This window comes from Bos mutus, chromosome 9 (genome assembly GCF_027580195.1).
Source record: "Bos mutus isolate GX-2022 chromosome 9, NWIPB_WYAK_1.1, whole genome shotgun sequence".
Lineage (NCBI taxonomy): Eukaryota > Metazoa > Chordata > Mammalia > Artiodactyla > Bovidae > Bos > Bos mutus.
In genome coordinates, this window is record NC_091625.1 from 38,773,771 (window position 1) to 38,796,691 (window position 22,921).

At 42.9% G+C, this 22,921-nt stretch overlaps 1 protein-coding gene across 3 annotated transcripts in view; it reads left to right on the forward strand.

Annotated features, from left to right (window-relative positions):
* FYN (FYN proto-oncogene, Src family tyrosine kinase) overlaps positions 1 to 22,921 on the forward strand; it is a 211,053-nt gene that overhangs the window by 97,332 nt on the left and 90,800 nt on the right. For all 3 annotated transcript variants that reach the window (XM_070376417.1, XM_070376415.1, XM_070376416.1), the window contains one exon: positions 1,304 to 1,373. The gene's annotated coding sequence lies outside the window, so the exon portion shown is untranslated. The remainder of the gene's footprint in view (positions 1 to 1,303; positions 1,374 to 22,921) is intronic.

A 22,921-nucleotide genomic window follows, 5' to 3' on the forward strand; every position in this document is an offset into this window, starting at 1 on the left:
ATACATTGCCATTTTTGAAACAAAAAATTAAAGTCATGCTACTTTCTTGATTCTCATTCAGCTATTTTTATTTAATGCCATATACCTAATGTGACTCAAAGGGAACGAGTTCAAATGAAGTGGATTTACATATCCTTAAGTATAAAAGAGTATGCCAAGTCTAGCCATCGTTCTTTGAGTTGCTGTCTGATTGTTGTCTTAGTTACTGGGGAGGGAGGGTACACCCCCACTCATCCTATGAGTCACTTGACATGACGTTGGGGCGTGGAAGATGCTGTCTGTCAGTGGTGAATTTCTGCCAGTGCAAATGGTCACAGTGCCCTTATACATGATGTTCAGTGGAGAAAATCATTATGCTGTCTACATTGAAAAGGAAGAACTATTTTGTTTTCTTGTGTGGGCTGGGGGGGTAGGTTTATTGACAAAAGACACACAGGAGTCCTGAAGTGCTGTAATTTGGGGGAAAAGGCTGTTAAGACTGAAGGACCAGCGTTCCTCCTGATCACAGACTCAGGGGGGCCCAGATTGGAATATGCAGCCAGGTGTTGAGTAAACCCACCTGGGTGGTACCCAGAGGGACTGCCATCTCCAGAATCACATGCAGACAACACTCTGTGAGGGAGATGGAGTTTTCCTGCTCCATCTGCTTGACCCGCCCACTCTGAAACCACAGCTTCACATCTGTGAGACCTGTGGGAGGGCAGAGCAACTCTTACTAACTGTCCTCACCTACACAGGTCACCAAAGTGCCTGTACCCAGGGAATTACCGACCCTGACACCTTCAGAGGTTCTCGGCTCCTCTGGACCAGCTGGGGAAAGCTGCTGGGCTCCGAGCTCCAGCAAGGCAGGAACTGTGCTCACATCACACCAGTGCCCCATGGATAGGCATGATGACTGAACAGGAAGATGGTCAGCTCCACTGACCCAGCATTCACTTTTTAAGGAGAAATAAAAGAGGGGAACATTTTGTTGTGTAACTTCAGTAATTTACCAGCTAAATATACAACGTTTCAGTGTCCCGTCCACATATTTAGAACCTCAAGGACTGCCAGTTAGAGACGAAATAATATTAGCTGATCCTGTGTGCTACAGGCAAGGTGGCACTATGATTCATCAATTGGTTCAAACGATGTTGACTGAATGTCGTCCTACTGTGTGCACTGTGAGGCATGGCAACGAGAGTTTGGTCCATGGATGGGTGCCCAGAATAGGGAAGACATGGTTTCCAGAAGGGAAACACAATATATGCTTAATTACTTCTGCCTAATGATGCATTTTTCATTTCGTTGTGGTATTTTTCAGGACCAGTCCAGCAGCTGTATTAGAAGACATGTGGTATATATAAAGTTTGTGATCGTTGGGGGAAATTTTGGTAAGTGTCACTGCCTTTATCTCTGATACCTTGTGAAGTATGTGGTGCTCATAAAGGGAAGCCAGGGCTTTGTCTCTGCATCGTTTAAATCTGCTCTGCACTTGACAAAATGGATTTTATAATTAAATGTAACACTCAATTGGTATTTTCTGACAGTACGACATTTTTTCTTGTCATTGCTGGTGTTATTAAAAAGTATGGGGTTTTCTAAGATATAATAAGTCTAGATTTTAGGAAACCTTCCAGATGTGGGATGAAGAATACCCTGGACCATTTAGCTTATGTTCTAAGCCACCCATGGAATATGTGAGTAATTAACTTGCAAACCAAAAGAAGTGGGGAAAAAAAATGTTTCTAGGTTTCCAGAGCAGAGAGATCCTTCCAGTCTATTTGTTGAAATGAAAGAGAAACAAGCAGTTAGCTGCTTGGGGAATGGGACGTGAAAGGGAATTAAGAATCCAGCATGCCTCATCCCAGCCTGGGACCAGCAGAGCAGTGGTCTGAGACCAGGAACATTAAATTCAGCAGTCACCCAGAAGACCTTGCTAGCAGTAGTCAAAAGGACAGCAGACATGGGTCAAAACCCAAGTTCTACACTTAGCATTTGTTATATAACCTCCCTGAGCCTCAGTCTCCTCATCTGTAAAATAAGGCATATAATATTACCTACCTCCTAGGATTGTTGTGAGAATAAAGCAAACTAAGTAGTGCAGGGATGCTCAATAAAGCAGTTTTTTTTTAACTTATTTTATTGAAATGTAATTAATTTACAGTGTTGTGTTAATTTCTGCCATACAGCAAAGCGATTCATATACATATTCACATATATATACATTCATATATTTTTTCATGTATATATACGTTCATATATATTTTCATGTGTATATATACACACATTCATGTATATGTATATCCATGTTTATATATACACACATTCTTTTCATACTCTTTTCCATTATGGTTTATCACAGGATATTGAATTTAGTTCCTTATGCTATACAATAGGACCTTGTTGTTTATCTATCCTATACATAATAATTCGAATCTACTAATCCAATCTCCCGATCCCTCCCTCCCGCTTGGCAACCACAAGTCTATTATCTATGTCTGTGAAAAGCAGTTATTCTGGATAACAGAACACCCTTGTTTGGAAACTGGACATTTGCCATTGAGGTCAAGCCAGCAAAAGGTGTGCGTGTCTTCCAGAAGAAGAGACGTTGAAGAGGGGCTAGTCACCCCCTGTCTGCTATCACTAGGGACATCACAGCTGGTCACCACAGTCCCTTCTCCAGCGTCCACCGCATAGCAAGCAGGGGGAAGCCTCAAGACATTTGCCTTCTTCTCTCACCCTGTCAACCTGTTCTTAAACCAGCTTAGTTAATTTAACTCCCCTTGCTGCCACCTTTGCAGCCAGGTGTGGTCACATTGTTTTAGCTTTGTTCAGTTTGAGAGCTAATGTTATTTTGAATCAAAATGATGAGAAGAGAAAGAACAGGTCAGAAGGCGATGGTGCCCTTGGTTTAGGTCTCAGTTACCATGTTGAGGCTCTCATTTCCAAACCTTTCTTTGGATTTTTTTTGTCTATGCTTATTATTCAGGCTTCACAGAGATTCAGTTACTGGACAGAATTTTTTTTAACTAAAGTCCATATTTATTCACATTTCATCTATTTATCTATTAATTGAAGGATAATTACAGAATTTTGTTGGTTTCTGCCAAACATCATCATGAAGGGCAGAAATATTTGAGCTTTAACTCAAAGAATTTGGCTTTCGGGTGGGACCCTTTACCGGAAGTTGGGAAGAATCAAGAATGTCACTGAGATGAGCTCAGGGTTAAGATTTGGTGTCCAGAGACGACAACCCTCCAGTTTCAGGGCCTCAAAGAGATGGACATGGCCTCAGGAGTTGTCTGGTCCAGTCTTCCGTTAACAAAAAAATAAAACTCTTCTCCAGAATTCTTGACAGAGGGTATTTCACCTTCTTTCAGAGGTGGGATTTACTATTGCACAGAGGAGCTTTCTCCAATTAAAAAGCAATTCAGGGCACAGGGAAATTTAAAGGGGTGAGAAAATTGTGCTAGCTTTGACTGTACTGGTATTTATACAACTGTAGGCTTTTGTGAAAACTCACATGGCTATACAACAAAAAGGGTGAATTTTGCTATAGTTAATTAAACCTTAATTTTTTTAATGGGGAAAAGAACGAGCAACTAGACAAATACCTGGACATTAGCTCAAATTATTACAAAGAAAGAAAAAGGGAAGGAGAGGAGGAGGGAGGGAAGAAAAGCTATCTAGACCCTCTATTGATCTACAGTATGTGCTCGAGGGAACAGGACTTGGTCTTCTTCCTTCTTCTTTTCAGTGTCTGGACAGTACCTGGCCTGCAGAAGGCCTGTGCTGAGTATTTATTAAATCATCAAGGCCCCTGAGTCACTCTCTAAGCAGATGGAGACAAGCTCACTTACTTTCCCACACACCACCCACTGGATATTTGAAGATGCTCTCCTTCCTCATTCTTCTTCTCTGGGCTGAGTTTAAACTGTCTTTGTTCTTTGACTCTTCATCTCCTGATGTGATTTTCCTTTCTCACCCTGCCCGGTGCCTCTCCTGATTTGCTCCCTACGAGTGGTCTGGGGCTAAAAACGCAGCCTCTGAGGGGATCTGGACCCCAGAAGGGATACAGTGAGTCCCCACTTCTGTAGATGGTGTTAATACACAGCAAGCCTTATCCCCTTCCTTACTAAGGGCTTGGTAACTGGATTTCTTACCAGTAGTCTTCTAAGAATGGAGCTCCTAAAAGTAGGGAGGCTAGTGGTCCATCCAAGAGATCAGGTGGCAGCAAAGCCAGCCTCATCAGTGTCTTGACTGAAATGAAGCCAGGTCCTGCCCCTGGTTTGAGATAGCAGCAGTGCTGTTTATAAGTCTTTCTGGGCAGTACTGTATTTCAGGTCCCACTTCTTCACCAGGAGTCATAGCAAGTTAGAAATTCTGAAAATTAAACTTATAGGTGCCTTGAAAAATCCAGACTTTTTTTTTCCCCTGGCAATGCCAGGGGAAGATGTATAAATAGATAAATAGAGAGCAGTAGTTCTCAACCAGGGTTGTTTTTGTCCTTGCAGAGGACATTTAGCAATGTGTGAAGACATTTTTTGTTGCCACAATGGTGGAGGGTGGGTATGTACTATTGGCGTCTAATGGATGGAAGCCAGAGATACTGCTAAAGACCCTAAAATGCACAGGACACGCCCCCTCCATACACACACACACACACACACAATCCTGCCCAAGATGTTAGTAGTTCTGAGGCTGTGAAACCAATATGGAAATAATAATATTTTTTTAAAAATCAATGTCTAAGGTACTCATTATTTTGAAGGTTTAAATTTTTTAATGTTTTGACATTTAATTAAATGTAAATATATAACTAGAAAACATAAAGAAGTTTGTTCAAAAAATCACAAATCTGAAAGTGCTCCTAAGAGGCTACATCACCACAGACTCCAAGCCAGAAATGATCTAAATGAATTCAGACAGATGGGTGTCTGAAGACATATACTGAGGACTGTCAGCTAAAGCTGAAAACGAGACTCACACAACTTGGTTCCGGCATTCACACAAAAGAGATTGGCTCATGTTTTAAATTTCAGCCTGGCTTCTTCAGATGTGTTTGTCTTCAGATGACCTCTGAGATGAGGCAGTATTTCAATCTGGGTTAGCCCATCCTTTTGAATCAAGGGTGTGATTCTGGTGTGATGAGAATGTGCTTAGGGAGGAGAGAGATCTCATTACAGATGATTGAGATTGGGTATTTTGGTACTCAGGGCTGTTTATTTGCATCAATTTCCTAGTGACAGTACAATCTGGTTTAACTGGGAGTCGTTGTGAGCTTGTGTAGCCCGATATGGCTACATTTGCCGAAGCAGGGAGATTAAAGCAACATATGTCAAGTTGTGATATAGGACAATCCACTTGAAAAGACTTTAATTATAAGGCCTATTTTGGGAGGGTAACTGTGCTTTTTGTGAGGTGTATTTTGGGATCCACTAACCCAACTTCAAGGCCAGTAATATCTTCCCAGAAAGGGTGTGGTTGTGTGCTTGTTGCCTAAATATTTTCTTACCCAAAGCTTTGGTATTTGGTACTTTCCTTCGACTTTACTCCCCTTCATTTTTCTTTTCCTGATAATCTTTCCTCTTGCAAGAATGCTATGAAAATGCATTCTGGGAAGCTGGAGAAGAAAAGGATGAAAGATCTCATTTAGATGGCCAAGTCCAGAGATTTAGGGGCGTTACATTATCAGTCTGCTGTTTTTAAGACAAACAGAATTTGGAGGAATGCCCCAAAAGTAATAGTAAGCAGAATCACGGGAGACTATAAAAATGACACATTGGGGGGAAATATTTTACTGTATGTGTCTAGTAGCAGAACTACACACTTACAACTACTTGTTTCCAGTACCCCTTTTCCAACCCACGGGTAATTCTTGTGAGCCATTTCAGTGTTCTTTGGCTAATGATCTGGAGTGAGTTATCTGGTTTTACTTTTGTTCTTTGAGATTCTTGCCTTTTTTCAGCCCTGCCTCAGGTGAATACTGTGTGTGTGTGTGTGTGTGTGTGTGTGTGTGTGTTGGGAGGGGGGATGGGGAGGGTGGGGCATTGTCTTCCTGCCTAGCTCTTCAGGTGGCTCCCACACACTAACCTATGTGAACCGCAGCTCCATTCTTCCCTTTATCAGGGCGTACAGATTTGCATGCAGCAGCCCTGCCCAGCCTCTCAGATGCCCTTTTGTAAGCATCGTTGGAAGCTTTGGAACAGAGTGGTATGACCTGTTGAAAGCCAGCCCTGTGCATGCTGGCCCTGCTCTGGTGTGCATGAGAGCAGGTGCACCAAGGTTGAGCAGCTGCATCAACCTTGTACTCTTGATCTTTGAATTCCCACGATCAGTTATCCCTTGCTGTCTAAGAGAAGTGTTCTTCTGTCTCCAGGTCAGTTTTGGCGCCGTCCTAAACCAGCCTCACTGAAGCTGCATTGAGGCTGCCCTCCTGCTTGTCTGCCCCAGTAGCTCATGTACTTAGAATCCACTCTAAAATTCACACTGTTGTGTGGTTGTTACCTCCAGCAACACTTGTATACCAGAATGTCCCACTTATGGAGGGAAAACATTTTCAGAATAAGTAGCTGACAAGTATTCTAGAACATGACTGGAGAGCGGACATTGTGTCATACATCTCACCTAGGATCCAGGTGATGGGACCCAGCCACCCCCCAAGCCCTGCCCCTAATTGGCAGGCTGCCCACATGTTGAATGCACGTGATGATACCATTTGTATAACCCACTTAGGTTCATAAGAAGCTGCCACGCATTTGCTTCTCCCAAACCACTTCTTAGGTGGTGGAGCAGGTGCCAGATAAAATCTTTTGCTCAGAGACTATAGCCTTAGTCTCAGGCAGGGGCGTTTGGGAGTGCAGACCTGTTTGTTGTCCTGCTCTCAAAGAGAAATTAACTACTGGCATGTGGAGAGGCAGGGGTGGTACGTGTCCTGCCGTGTCTGGGACAGCCTGCCCAGTGAAGAATTGTCTCCAATGCAGCATACACTGCAGCCCTGCTGAGTAGCACTGCTCTGAGGTTGAGTGGCTGCTATACAGCAGAGTGGGGCTCATACCCACTCTCTCTCAATCCAAGGTCTCTATGTCCCTCTCCACGTTAGAGGCATCACAGAATTCATTCCCACTTCTTTGGGAGTGTGCACTGCAGTGAAATTGAACTCAGAGTAGCTGTTCCTTGGACTGTGCCATTGCTGCTATAGCGCCAGACCTCCACTGCAGCATTCTGCAGGGAAGCGGCTTCTCTGGGACCTCAGTGGCCCAGCCAAGCAGCACCCTGTGCCTAACATTCCTCTGTCTATGCCCAGCGCAGGTGGAGAGAGAGTATGTGTGTATTCTCTTAGGAAGAGACCAAAGAGGATGCTCCACCCAAAGCCTTTGATCTAGTCTTACTGGCTTACAGACCATCCACAGGGGCAATTAGGTTTCAGTGTTAGGAGTTTTTGATATGATAGCTTAGGCTTCCTATCTACCTGCTGCACTTCTACAGCCTGTTGGAGCTTTGTTTAAAGTTTGGTTTTGATGTCGACCAACAAAGAAGCCAAGACAGTGGCTACATCAGTTTGAATGAGCACACATGAAAGTTGATTAACGTGGTAAAAATAAAGCCATGTCGAATGAAAAGGCACACAGTGAAGCTGACTTGAATATAAACGTTGAAGGGGTTATGTAAAGAGGAGGAAGTGATAGTATCTGATCTTTTTTTTTCTTTTTTCCTGGCTTTCCCCTCCTTCTCTCTCTTCCAGATTCTATCTCAATTTTTTATTTTGAAAATTTTCAAACCTACTGGCTTGGGAGAATGATAAATACCTGTATATCCTTTATTTAGATTCACATGTTAGTCTACATTTGCCATATTTACCTTTTGTATCCCAATATATGTAATATATATAATTGTATGTAACACATGTAATATATATAATTATATGTAACACATGTAATATATATAATTGTATGTAACATATGTAATATATATAATTATATGTAATATATGATATATATTATATGTAGTATACGTTATATAAATTTTGCAAAACCATTTGAAAGTTGCAAACATCTTGACCCTTTGCCTCTAAATAGTTCACCATGTATCTCCTAAATATAAGGACTTTCTTCTATATAGCCACAATGCTATTAGCTAATAAGAAATAAAACAATAATTCCATAATATTATCTAATACTCAGTCCATATTCAAACTTTCCCAATTGTCCTCGGCTGCCTGTGGTATAGAACCTCCTGCCTTCTTCACAGGGTTATTTAACTTGCTCCTCACTTCCTGAAAATTGTTAGGTCTAGAGGCTTGATATTAGAGGCAGGTGAAACCTCTTTTGGCAAGAATTCTTCATAGGCGGTATTCCATCCTTGATGTTACATCACATCAGGAGGCAGATGATGTCATCCTGTCCATCATCCACAGTGCTCAGTCTGATCTCATAGATCAGGTGGTAACCAGACCTCACCAACGTCCAGAAGCACTTAGAGTCAGTAAGGCATCTGTGGGCTGGTACCTGGGTCCTTTGTCAGCATCCTGTCCCCCACCTACCTTTCATCCAGAGATTTGAGTATCAATGAATAATCCTAGCTTGCATCAATTATCACACTGGGATAGTGTCTGATAATTTTTATCCTTTGCTTTCACTTCCTCAGTTATTTATAGTGAATGATCTGGGCCTTCATATTTTTCAGCGATGACTTTTAAGCCACTTCCTTGGTAGTCAGCTCGATTTTGCTGTGATAATAGATTATGCTAAACATTTTCCTTTCTCACCTTCAGAATAGGGAGTAACTTGAGCAGAGCATTTACTGCACACCAGGACCACACAGACTCCTTACCTATAGAACTCCTTTCACTTTTTTCCCCTCACAACAGCTCAGACTAGCAAGCAAAGTGACTTGCTCAGGGTCACCCAGCTCCTGCAGTGGAGCCAAGATCAAGCAGATTTGTCAGAGTTTCCCACTCATTCGTGTTCCCTCCAACCCCCAACCCTGGCTGTGTCTCCCACCCTGCAGTTCTTGCCTTAGATGAATGCCTGCCTGACTGGTGGGTCCGTGAACAGGGAAGGTCAGTGAGGGAGGTGCAGGAGAAACGCATGCCACCCTAAAAGGGCCAGGTGCCACTGGGTTTCTGACAGATGTGGCTCAGTACCACCAGAGATCTCCATCTGTGTGTTAACCATTCCAACTTTTTAATATTGGCAACTAATTTATATATTCTGATACTTTTTCAGCCAAGTCGTCAGTTTTCCCCACCAGCACGGCTGCTGGCTGAAACTGTCTTGACTCAGCTTGGCTTTGCTTAGAAATGGAATTCATGGTTTGTCTGTTTTTAACACCCTTTTTAAAGTGGGTATTACTGTTCTTGAGATGGGATGCTTTTTTGATTGGGGGGAGTGTTTGATTTTTGAAGAGGGAAAATCAGTCTTCAGGGAAGTTTTCTTTAATTGATACATTATAAAACCTTCATTTTATAGGATTTTCTTTTTTACTGAATCAACACAGTTCATTATTGAACTGCACTTTCACACAGATGGTTTCAGAGAGCTAGAACAGATATGGGGTGGGGATTGGGGAAGGGACAGGTGCCCCCTAATAGGCAGGACCGCTGGCTGGCTTCCCTGGACCAGGACAGGGGAGATCGGGCTGTTCAGTTTCTGGGGATCAGTTCTCCACGTGTATACACACAGCAAGCCAGCAACTCCTCAGACATAAACACAGACACCCTGAACAAAAATGGGATTTCTTAACTAGCAGGTTAATAGCACAATCATAGATGTTTCATTTGTAGCTTTGAAGGAAAGCACATACACTTCCCTCTGAATATCATCTGTAGAATTTTTTTTTTTTTCCAAAATGTTCTCTGAGTCCTTGCAGGGCAATGAAGTCTGTCTGTTTCACCCATCATGTACTCCTTGTTCTCGTGTTTATTTAACTGTGTTAAGGAGTCAAAACAACCTGCACACTTGTTCCTATGAGAAGAACTGAAGCAGAACTGACAGACAAACAGCAGCACTTCTCAGGATGGGCCTCGGTTGTTGTAGTGCTGCTGAGGATAAAGACCTCTTAGGTTAATTCTAATTGTTCCTAGCAGAATGACTCCTGAGTCGGGAGCGAAGGGGAATGATTGCAGGTAAAGACCTTCTCTGGTCTTACTTCCTCATGCAGGAGCTTATTTCTTCCCTCTCATTTTACCAGATTAGTAACCTGAGGCACAGAGAGGTTGAGTCCTGTCCAGGTCAAACCAAATTAGCCTGGGTCTTTTGTGATTGTGACTCAGGTTTCCTAAAGCTAAAAATTTCAGTCAAGTAATGCTTCACCCCATGTGTCATCTTATTGTCAGCCATGTTTATTTCCATCCAAACCCTCCATAACCCAGCTTACCACCGCCAATAATGTTTAACAGGTGAAGAAATGAAAGTCCAAGTCGGTGTTGTTCAGACACAGAAATAGAAGACAAGGAGCATGTGTAATTATAATTTTCCAGTAGCCATGTTGAAAGAAAGTAAGAAACAGGTGGAATTAATTTTGATAGTGTACTTTAACCTAATAGATATCTGAAATATTAACATATCACCATGTAATCAATGTTCAAAATAACTGGAATTCTTGTAGCAAGTCTTTGACATGTCAGTGTGTACTTTACACTTTAAACAGTACATCTCAATTTAGCCATATTTCAAGTATCCCGCATGGCTAGTGGCTCCCAGTATAGGGCAGCATGGCAGTGTGGTGGCCCAAGGTCATACCTAGCTAGATCCTTTAAGTCTCTTAAGAAAAACTTCAGCAGCTTTTTTCTTCTCCCCCTAATCTGAGGCCACATATTTCTGTCCTCTTTGTGTCACTTTTTCCCCAGCTAACTCTAATTACAGGGGATGCTTGGGTTGGCCATACCCACAAGCTCAGCAGTTTTCCACCAGTCCTGGCGGCTGGTGAGACCAGCACACTCTGCCTTGTAAATGATAGCCTGTGATAATTAGCCTGTGAAGCATTCTTCCAAATTTCTCCACAGCAGTTTCCATGATTTCCTTTTTTTTAGGAATACCTCAGTGGAATTTTGCAAAGCCAGGGAGATTTTTTTCAATGCATCCTTTCTTAAAGACCCATTCTAATCAATGAATGATTCTTAAAATACTTGCTACCTAGTAGGCTCCTCACAACCTCAGCAGACCAAAAAAGCATTACACATTTTTTATCTGTTTTTATAGTGAGATACCTATGTTAATTCATGATGGCTTATTTTCTTTTTGAACTAATCAAATATTTCCCCAATATGTCAGTCCCATTTTGAGCATTATTTACAAAGACACTGAGAGCATTATTTGTGGTGAAACATCAGTAAAAATCAGATTCCATTTCCACTCAATGTCAAGTCTCTGGCCATTGACCCCATTACTTGAAGTATTAGCCTGTAATACATCCCAGAAACAGAAATGTCAGAAGAATGGTGACAGGCTCCTGGAGTTTGTTGTGATGGACTTCCCCCAAATAGAAATCCTGATTTGTAAAAATTTAAATCATAACGCAGGAGATCCAGGTTTGATCCCTGGGTCAGGAAGATCCACTGGAGAAGGGAATGGCTATCCACTCCAGTATTTCTTGCCTGGAGAATTCCATGGACAGAGTTGCCTAGCAGGCTGTAGTCCACGGGGTCTCACAGAGTTGGACACGACTGAGAAACTAACATTTTCCCTTTTTTTCCCCAGGAAAATGATTGTCCCCTGTTCTTAATTAGAAGCCAGCCCTCCACATCTTCCAAAATTCTCAGTTAAGAATAGAGAAAATAATATGTTTTCCTGTGGCCTTGTCCACTAATTGAAGAATGGCCCCATAAAACCAGATAAGTGCATTTCCCCTGATCTCCTGCATGCTGTCTTCTTTAGATTTTGGCCTGGTGTCCATTTTTCTTATTCACAGACCCCCTGAAATCTGTCATTTAAAACACTTTAGGTGTAAGGTTGCATTTAGAATCAGAACAATAAGTTGCAAGGGCTGTTTCTTCTCATTCGACTACTCTCCTGTAGTGATGCTCACTTTGACTCCCAAATCACAGTCCTCTTATTCCCTCTGATTTGAAAGTATTTCTATGTGTTTGAGTGGATAGCTCATGTTCATTTCAGAATGTCATTTAGTAGCTACATTTCTGCTAAATAACCAGAAATTATAGTTGACCCTAGCCAAGAAGCTGAGTACCTAGATTTTGCTTCCAAGTATGGTGCTGAGTAGAAATGTTTTCGTTTCATCTTCAATATTAATAGTAGACTGAGAGTGATGGATGGGCCTGGATATGAGAAAAAGAAAGGAAATGTAGATTGCAATGGCAGACCATCATCTACGGAAGGGTTTCTTGACCTGGGGTTTTTATCAGAACCACCTGAGAAGCTGTTAGAAATCCTGGTGTCCAGGCCTTGCTGTCAGAGCCCCTGAGGACATGACCCAGGCAAGTGTACAAGGACCATCTGCTCTTCCTCAGCTGCATTTGTTGTGAAAATTAAGGGAGAAATTTACTCTATGAAAAGTATACCTCATTGAACTTTGTTGTTGTTCAGTCGCTCAGTCCTGTCTGACTCTTTGCAAGCCGATGGACTGCAGCACACCAGGCTTCCCTGTTCTTCACTATCTCCCAGAGCTTGTTCAAATTCATGTCCATTGAGTTGATGATGCCATCCAACTATCTTATCCTCTGTCACCCCTTTCTCCTCCTGCCCTCAGTCTTTCCCGGCATTAGGGTCTTTTCCAATGAGTCGGCTCTTCACATCAGGTGGCCAAACTTACTATCCTAAAATACATGCATACATTGAAATTTTTGAATCTCACCATGGAGAATATTTTGACTGTCACATGCTCTGGGGTCTGAAGATAAAGCTCACAGTTGAAACAGTCATTTCATCCACTCAGTCAACATTTAAAGGTCAGTGCCAAGTGTTGTTCCTGCCCTGGGGAAACAGAGACACAGCACATGTCCTGAAGCATTTTGTGTTATGGATGAGATCAATATCCAATATCTGGCATCACCAACTTGATGGACATGAGTTTAAGCAAGCTGCAGGAGTTGGTAATGGACAGGGAAGCCTGGCATGCTGCAGTCCATGGGGTTGCAAAGAATCGGACACGACTGAGCGACTGAACTGAATATCCAACAATTACGACGCAGAGTAAAGTGTAATGAATGTATCTGTAGAGCAAAAAGAGAGAAGGAGACCCCCAACAAACATATACACACATTCCCAGTCCTACCCATTGTCTTCTTGAAGATGGAAGTTGGTAGACAGTGTGGGAAGGATTCACAGAGAGGCCAGAGAACATGAGTCCTGAGGCTTGAGTAAAGAAGTAAAGAATATTGTGCCTGTTTTGCAAAGGAATGGCTCTCAAAATTTGGCTCTAAAGTAAAACAAGGTCTTTATGACATCATTTGTCTTTTAAGGTGATTCAGCAGCCTTTGATGTGATTCAGTTTGTTTATCCTGATCTGTGTTGTCCCAGCCCAAGTCACATGGCTGACACATAGTAGGCACAGTGGGTGTGCTGAGTTGAATTGATACTTCCAAGTTTAGCCTTTCCTCTGACAAACTGTTAAGACACAGTAGTATCCTAGGGAGGATAATAATGCCAGTATATAATTTTCAAAACAGCACCCAAGTTACTTCTCCAAGTATTATTTCTAAAAGACTGAAAAAAAAAATTGCTCTTAAAGGAGAGCACATTAAGAATATGTGAGTAGTTCCTGCTGGTACATGTCATGGTGTGATTTGATTTTTTATATTTTGGGAACATTCACTCTTCTTTCTAACCTAATTTTTACTCTCTCTCATTTGTAAATGTATCTGAGGTTTTGGAAGAGCAACTGGGCCAAAAGCCGATTGATCATGGCATTCCTTACTGAGTCTTTTATTAGTGTAAACAGAGAAAACAGTATTGTATTTTCCTAGATATTGAATACTTTTTCAGGATTTGGGGGGCAGAAAGTATTTGAGAGTAGCTGTTGACACTGCATTGAAAAATATACAGCCAGTGCTGAGGCGCCTACTTACCCAGAGCAACTGTTCTCCCTGCACATTTTTGCAGCTTATGTGCATGTGTGAAGCCGCTTCAGTCATGTCCAACTCTTTTGCAACCCTATGGTCAGGCTCCTCTGTCCGTGGGATTCTCCAGGCAAGAATACTGGAGTGGGTTGCCATGCCCTTCTCCAGGGGATCTTCCCTACCCAGGGATTGAACCCTCATCTTTTATGTCTTCTGCATTGGCAGATGGGTTCTTTACCACTAGCGCCACCTAGAAAGTCCCTTTTGCAGCTTATGTCCCAGTTACCACCACTGATTACTTTGATGCTGCAGAGCATAATAGGGAAACCTGTGACCTGACCTTTTACCCTGGTATAATATGGAAGGAGAAGATTCCTCTCACATACTTCTTTGGTCAGAAGGCAGTATTTCTAGAGGTGCCGTGTGTGTTGGAATTTTTTTGCTGTTAGTCTGCCTGCTTCCCAAGCCTAAAAGCAATGTGCACTCCACCCCTGTTCCATTAAATAACCATTCTGGTTGGAAAGAAAGTAGATGATGCCATGGAAGCTGGGCCTGGGGTTTAAAATGGCAGGATGGGGTTTAAAATCTCCTTGGCTTGTGATTAAATCTAATCACTCCACTGCTGACCAGCTGTAGAGTCTTGGGCAAGTCACTCCACCTCTGAGAACCCCACTTTCTCATTTCTGAAATGGCAGTTAAAGATGAAAGCAGATAAGAAGCATGATGCTAACGCGATGCCTGGCGCTAATACATGCTTACTCTCTGTCAGGTCTCTTTACTTCCCCTTGTGAACCTGCATATCAGTTTGATCATTTTCTTGTTTAACAACTTTTCAGGACTCACCTTACCGTCTGATAAAGACTTTAACACTAGCCTGGCGTTCATGGCCTTTTACCATCTCCCTGTCTCACCTTTCTACCACATCTCTTCATCTCATAGCAAAACCAAACCATCTCTGTGCCCTCAGTGGGTCTCAGGCACTCACTCTCTTCTTGGAGTGCCCTCTGCCCACCTCTTAAATCTAAATCCAATCTGCTGCAAAGCTCATCTTTTTTTTTTTTTAATTGAAGTATAGTTGATTAACTGAATGTTGTGCCATCTCTGCTGTACAGCAGAGTAACTCAGTTATACACATATGTATATTCTTTTTTTAATATTCCTTTCCATTATGATTTATCCCAGGAGACTGAGAATAGTTCCTTGTGTTATACAGTGGAACCTTGTAGTGTATCCATTCTAAATGTAATAATAGTTTTGCATCTATGCAAGGCTCATCTTAAATGCCACTTCCTCCTTGTCCCTCAGACTGGAAAATTCACCTCCTTGTCCAGCCTTGTCTTTCTCATCACAGGTGCTCAGAGAGTTTTTTCCCTGGTGAGCCTTCTCTTCTTTTTCACAAGGCCTGCAGATGGCCATCTTCTTCTCTATGCACACACATCCTTCATGTGTCTTCCTCTTATAAGGACACCAGTTCCACTGGACTAGGGCCTTACCTTTATGACCTCATTTAACCTTAATGAAAAGACCCTAATGCTGGGCAAGATTGAAGGCAGGAAGAGAAAGGGGAGACAGAGCATGAGATGGTTGCATGGCATCATCGACTCAATGGACATGAGTTTGAGCAAACTCTGGGAGATTTGAAGGACAGGGAAGCCTGGCGTGCTGCAGTCCGTGGAGTCACAAAGAGTTGGACACAACTGAGCAACTGAACAGCAACAACTTCTGTATAAGCTTCATCTCCAAGTACAGACATGTTGGAGATTAGGACTTCAACATGTGAATTTTGAAGGGACAGGATTCAGTTAGTTACATATGGGTATAAAAGTCCAGCTGGATCCTCTGAGGGAGTGTGGGGAGCTGGGGCGGTGTGGGTGGGTGTAATTTCCCTCTGCTACTAGCGTTCTCTTCTTCTCTACCCTCATTGCGGAGTACCACAGAGAGGCAGCCACTGTGTGGTTCCCCTGGGTCTCTAGCCTTGGCCAGCCCAGTACAGCTGCTCCCCCGCCATCTCGCCCACAGAGCCCGCTTCCGCCCCCACGGAGGGCTGCTGGAAGCCTGCACTGCCTCACGCAGAGGTCCCATCACAGCCCCCTCCTGGCTGCCCGCAGCCAGCCAAGGAGAACAAGAGAGAATGAGCCCCAGCAGGAAAGGGAAGGAATTAAGGGGCCGAAACAGAAGGGTGACTCTTTTGTCTTAAAGGAAAGAAGTGAAGCTTTTCCTTTCACTTCTCTGTTAAACATTGTTCATGGGCTATTTTTTCCTCCACATTTCTCAGGTCTGAAAACCACTGAGGCACCCCTTCGCTCTACAAGTTTAGACAGTTGATAAATGATGTGAGAGAATGCAGTCTAATTGGGTCCTTCGTTAACCCACCCTGACTTACAGAGGGGGGTGATTTGGTTACAAACCGTTTTTACTCCGCTAAATCAGGGGTTCCACATGCTGTCATCTGCTTGTAAATTAGCTGGAGGCACAAGCTTTGCATTATGCAAAGTATTTATTCTTGCAGTTAATATGCTGAAAAGTGTGGTTTCACACGTTTCTTCTGATACAAAGGTTCTCACCCAGTAGTGAACCAGTCACCTGGGGAGCGTGTACAAAGTGCCAAGTCCATCCTTCCTCCTCCCCACCCCCACCCCATGAGTGTAAGTGTGAGAATGAGCGCACGGGGCTTCCCTGACCCTACCCTGAAAACCCCAGTCATTGCTTCTTACTTTATTACTTCCTCAGAGATTTCTTACTAATTTTTTTCAAATATAGGATTCTTTTTTTTTAATTCTTGACAAAACCCAGGAACTAGTTTGTTTTTTATTGTTTTATGACGGACAGCTTCAAATTTACAGAAAGTAGACGGTGTCACATAATGGACACCCATGATCACCCAGCTCCAGTGATTATCCACGTTCTGCTATTCTTGTTCTTCTGTGCCTGGATTATTCTTACTTTCTGACTAATTCAATTTTATTTCCTAGATAAGAAAAAGAGTGTAATCTGTGAACTAAAAGTTGGTTACATGTCCTTGCAAGTGTTTCCCCCACTTTTCTGCATCTACTCCTCACAGCAGTCCCAGGCATCGTTACCTGCATTTTATAACCTTGGAAATTGAAGCTCTCAAAAATCACACGCTTGCCCAGGCTCTCAACTAGTAAGCACTCAAGTAGGGTTCACTCCCAGAGGCATCTGAGAAGTCTGCTTTTCCCCCTAAGCTACACGGTAGAAGAATAAGGACCATAAAAAATAAGTAGGTCCAGGTTTCACATATGGACAGATGTACAACTGTATAATAAAGCAAATACCATTTAATGTTAATATCAGAAGCTAGATGGTGTTTGGGCATTCAGTGTAAAATTATTTAAACTTTGTGTTTGAAGTTTTTCACGATAAAATATTGATGGAAGGGAATTTCAGCAGAAGCAGACTTTGTCTTTCTCATCAAGCAGGACATAAACAAGCTAGTTTCAGATACCCATTCTATGGATATCTGTTCAAAAGACACAGATTGGAAACTTCCTTGAATTTTAATCTTAAAAATAGCAAGCCAGTGATAGAAATTACCTGGAAATGACCTTATCAACGTTCCCTGGTGAGGTCTTAGAGAACTTAGAAAACTAGATGCCTTAACTGTGCGAGGGACATGACGATAGACAGTTCTCCAGTTCTGGTCACTTAGGTGGGATTCAGTCATTTACCCAAAGCAACATTTTACATAGTAACATACATCCTGCATATTGAAGCGCTTCCTTAGCACAGAAGGACATAACTTTTTTACACTACTTCACAAACACAGCCACCCACACCACTCCATCATGTGGTACAGGCCCTGCTTTGATTGGGGAGCTGGCCAGAAACTGCTGAAGGTACAGAGACCCTGCGAGTACAGCCAGCAGCCCTCCTCCATTCCTCCAGGGGGCACTGTGGGTCCCAGCAGCCAAGGCTTGGCTGCCATTCGCATTACCCAGCCTGCCCCGTAGCACTCAAGGCCAAGTGCTCCGAGCCCAGGGAGAGCTCTGCCCTTCTAGCTTTAGCCTGCTGTGGATGAAGGAGCTGCTTAGTTATACAAAAGCTACGTACCCAGAATCCTCACACACTGCAAAACTATGATCACATCAGGGAACCAAGAAATTTCTAGTAACAACCTAACTCACTGATTTCCAAAATTCCAATTGAATCTTGGGGTCCATATGACTCACTGATGTTTGTACCATCATATCATTCTCTTTTGATTATACTCTGAGTAGAATCAAAAGCCCTCAAGAGGTAACTGTCTCTTGTGTTCAGTACTCCATCAGTGTCCTTCATCCTGAGGTGTCCAGACAGTACAGTCTACAAGGAAGAGCAAGGTTTGTAATTAGACCTGGACGTGAATCCCAGCTTCCACCATTACTGGCTGTGAGACTTGGACAAAGTTGCTTAACTCCTCTGAGCTCAGCTCATAGGACTATTGTAAGGTTTGAACTCAGATACGGGTATGTGAAAGGGCTTCCCAGGTGGCTCAGCGATAAAGAATCTGCCTGCCACTGTAGGAGATACAGGAGACGCGGTTTGATCTCTGGGTCAGGAAAATCCCCTGGAGAAGGAAATGGTAACCCACTCCAGTATTGTTGCCTGGAGAATTCCATGGACAGTGGAGACTGGCAGGCTGCAGTCCATGAGGTCTCAAAAGAGTCAGACACGACTTAGTGACTGAGCGCACATGTGTATGTGAAGTCACCAGCATGGCCTTGGGCCCACTGAGCACTGTTTCCCTTTGCTCTCATCTGTGTGATTTACTGTGAATACGAGATGAGGGCTCACATCCCTGCTGCTCCCTGCTGGTCCAAATACATTGTGTCTCTTCCCATCCATGCTTTCATCATCTAAAAATGGACTGCCTGTTCTCCAGGATGCTGCAAGTGTGGGTACTATCTAACTGCCCCTTGGGGTGCTCCATCACACTGTGGGGTGCAGGATAGTCCTGAACATGGAGCCCAGAAAGGGTAACGGCTGGCAGCAGACTGGAGGCTGTGGGATCAGGTAGGGAGGGCAGCGGAGAAATGATCAAAGTGAGTCTGGAATCAAAGCTTGGCATTTCTGAAAACAAAGATTACAGTTTGGTAGCTTTGCCAAGGGTGACCCCCATGGGATGTTAGTTATACCACACCAAGGAGGTGGGTGCTTGACTTCCAGTCACTTCCCCACAGAAAGCCTAATTGCAGCCTGGATCCTTTGCGACTCCTTGGCGGGGGTGAGGAGTGGAGGGGGGCTCCTAGGCTAGGGATGGGGAGACCACTGCAGTGTTCCTGCCTGCACTACTGCCTTCCTCCTGAGAATGATTGCCATTATTATTTCATGTGGTCTTACAACCGGGAACGAGAGTTTGCTCAGTTGTGCATAACAGACATTAAATCTGTTGCGCAATTTGCAGTCTAAACTTGCTTGTGGACCTTCCATCCTTGCTGGTTCCTGCCTGCTACAGCCATCCAAGCACTTGGGACACATTTCCTTTCTTCCCCGAAGCTGCAAGGGGCCCAGGAGTTGGGCTTCCTTAAATGCAAGCAGATGGAAGCAAGCAGGAGTGTGGAGGCAATTAGACGATTTCTTCCTCCAAGCAGTACGGGCTTGCTCTCTTTGGTATGTGGCTGTTCTTGCTCATTTTTATTTTCCATTTGGGTTTTGTCAGCCTGTCAGCTCTTTTTTTCCAAGCTGTGTGTTTTGCTGCTGGTTGTAGGCTCGTGCAAGATGGGGTGACTTGGTTGCTTATTGTTTGAAATCAAACTTTCCACACCGAGGTATGGATAATGCATGATCATGAAGATGATGCTTATGCTTCATATTTGTAAAATATTCTGCAGCTTAGAGTGCTTTCACATACATCACCATTTCATTTGGCCTGGGCAGAAACTCAGATTGAAATGACAGCTACGCTCACCCCGCGGGAGTGGGTCTCTATGCTATCTTGTGGGTCTTTGTCTCTATGCTGTCTTGCTAGTCATACACAAAGGGGAGGGGAGTAGAATGAAAATTGAAGTCTTTTGCTTTGTTTTCTCTTTCTAGCTTCAGTCAATCAGTTACATATTTTTCAAGCACTTTATGAGCGCACCGCTAAGTTCTCTGGTGACATTTAAATAACTGTAGCAGACAGCCCTTGCTATCAGGGGATTTCCAGTTGAGGAAAGAAGACCTGCAACTATGAGTTTAAGTGACAGTGCCAGCACACAGAGGGCATTAAGTAACTAGGTGTTGGATGTGTGAGTGAATAAATGAATGAATGGATGGTGCAACCCACCAGAGTCCTGAAGAGCAAGAAGAAGAGCGAGGGAAGAGGGAATGAGGTTAGCGGTCCTCAGTGGGATGGGACACGGAGGATACAGCAGACTCGGAATACCTGGCTGCCAGGGCGAGAGAATGGGATCACCTGCATTCTGAATTGCCACCCTTAGTGCAGCTAAATAAGAGCTGAAGATGCTAAAGGAAACCATAGAGATATAGACTGTGAAGAGTGAGCAAGGAAAATGTAATATGGGGCAAGCGAGAAGGAGGGAAAGAGGGAAGGAGGCCAGGAAACAAACTGGAAGAAAGACGTTGCTCATCGGCTGTTGTCAGAAAAAGGGCTAGGGAAGCCACTTCACCTTAAAAGTCTGTCTCCTGGTTTTAAGAACCTACCGTATTGTAGCCCTCTAGTAGGAACTAGGAGAAGGTGATGGAAGAATTGAGAGAATCAGAGAAATATAGGATTTGGCCCTATCCCTTAAGAGAGCCTGCCATGCATAGGAAATAGTGAAACAAGGTGAATACCCCACCTGCTGGATGCTGGGGACAAGCCACGGAAGGGAGAGACTTGGAGACCAGTGTAGCCTGAGGAGCTGAGGAAGGCTCCTTGAAGGGGGAAGATGGGCCAAGGCCTGGCTCTTGGAGATGCAGAAACTGCATGGTCAGTTGTGTGGAGATGTGTACCATCACGGGTGTAGCTCATGCTGGGCCAGTGGGAGATGCTGGAAGAGGGGCAGGGCCCCTGGTGTGGAAGGCTTGGAAGCCAGGCTGGGTAAGTTGCTGAGCAAGGGAGTGACCCAGAGGCAGTAAGTGGAATTTTCTTCGTGCCCAGAATTCTCATTAGTGCCCTGATGCCCCAGATGCTGGGCTGGGTTCTTCACTGTCCCCTACTGATGGTGTGAGAGTAAGCTAAGGGAAGGAAATGCCTCCTTGGGATGGGCATCAAAACCTCCCAGTGTCTCCTGGGCCAAATACCACCTCTCCAGTGGCAGAGCAGGAGTCATCTCTAGTAGAGCTGTCAGTAGGACACTCTTCTTCGTGGCTATTTTAGCTGCCATGGAACTGGACTTAGTTTGTGTTTAGACCTTTATGAAGTCTATGTAGCTTCATTATGATGAAATTTTTAAAAATAATATCCATTCATACACACCCCTGATATAGAGGACTTAGGAAATAAATTACAAAGGACAAAAGTCACCTTTTATTCCATCACACAGAGACAGTCATGCACATTGTTCATATGTTGTTCAATGCCCCTTCCTTATACAAATTTGGAAATTATTAAAAATAATTTATTTTTTAAAATAATTTTTATCTTATTTTTTAACTTGACAATAAACCATGAATATTTTTCTAGTTCAGTATTTTTCAATATGATTCCAGTGATGTATCCTATTCCATTGTAAGAATGTACCATAATTTATTTGATCAAATAGGAAACCAGTCTCCTATTTTTGCTCATTTTGGTTGTTTCCAGCAAATTAGGTTGTTACATATTTTTAAAAACAGCATCATAATGTGATATTTTCAGATAACCTGTTTTCATTAAGTGAGTTGAGCAGACGAATGCAAATGAATATAGAATGTTCCTTATGAAGTTTTATCTTACTTTTAGTGTCACTTCATCAAAAATAGTTAATCAAGCCCTGAGTGGAAGAGAATTACATGTGCTGTAGCATACTTCTCTAAGACTGTAAAAACATGAGCTAACCAAGCCCCATGCTGATAGATATACCTGAATATAGAGTAAGAGTTTAGGGATCCCAGTTGGATCAGGTAGTTCTTAGAATTTAAATGTCCTCCCATGCTTGATTGTAGTGAAATTACAGCAACAACAAAATTTTTAAGTAACCCTCAATATTATCTTCACATACATGAAGAGCCAAGCATTAAAGAACTTTAATCCCCTCTCTGTAACCTACCTCTTGATCAGTGTTTAAGACACCGATCTCCTTCCTGATATGGGACACTGTTTGGAGGGCTGGTTCCTGCTGACTTTATTATAAGCTGCATAGAAGAGAAGTTGCCAGCTTTATTTTTTCTTTGAGACAGAGTTTGATTTACAGAGATCTGAAACTTCCTGCTTGTGTTTCTTTTCCAGTAATATGTGTGATTCACCACAGTTCAAGGTAACCACGTCTTATAATACCTCACTTTTTTCCAGTGGTATTTTTCTATGGGAACCCTAGAATAGAGAGGAATCCTCTGTGTCTTCCATGATCTCATATTCCCTGCCTCTCAGAGTTTTGCAGTATAATTAGGTTACTTGTTTTTCTTAATTATTTTTAATCATCCAGTGCTGAAGAGGAGGAGGAGAAGGTCAAGAAAAAATAAGATGTGTTCTATTTTTTAAACATTACTTTGTATGTTGCTGGTGCGTAGGAACAGCATTTTTCATACTGGACAAATACGTGGCAATATGCTAAAGCCTTTTATCAATTCTAATAATTGACCTGTAATTCTCTTAGATTTTCTGTGTAACCAGTCCTATCCATAAATAATTAAAAAAATTTTTTTTGCAATCTTTTATCTTTTTTTTTCCCCCTTACTACTCTGGTTGGGACCTGTAGCACAGTGTTAAAAAGAAGGAGGGCAAACACACATCCTTAGTTTATTCCAGATTTGAAGGGCAGGCTGCTAACGTTTCACCATTGAGTATGATGCTTACTCTTGGGA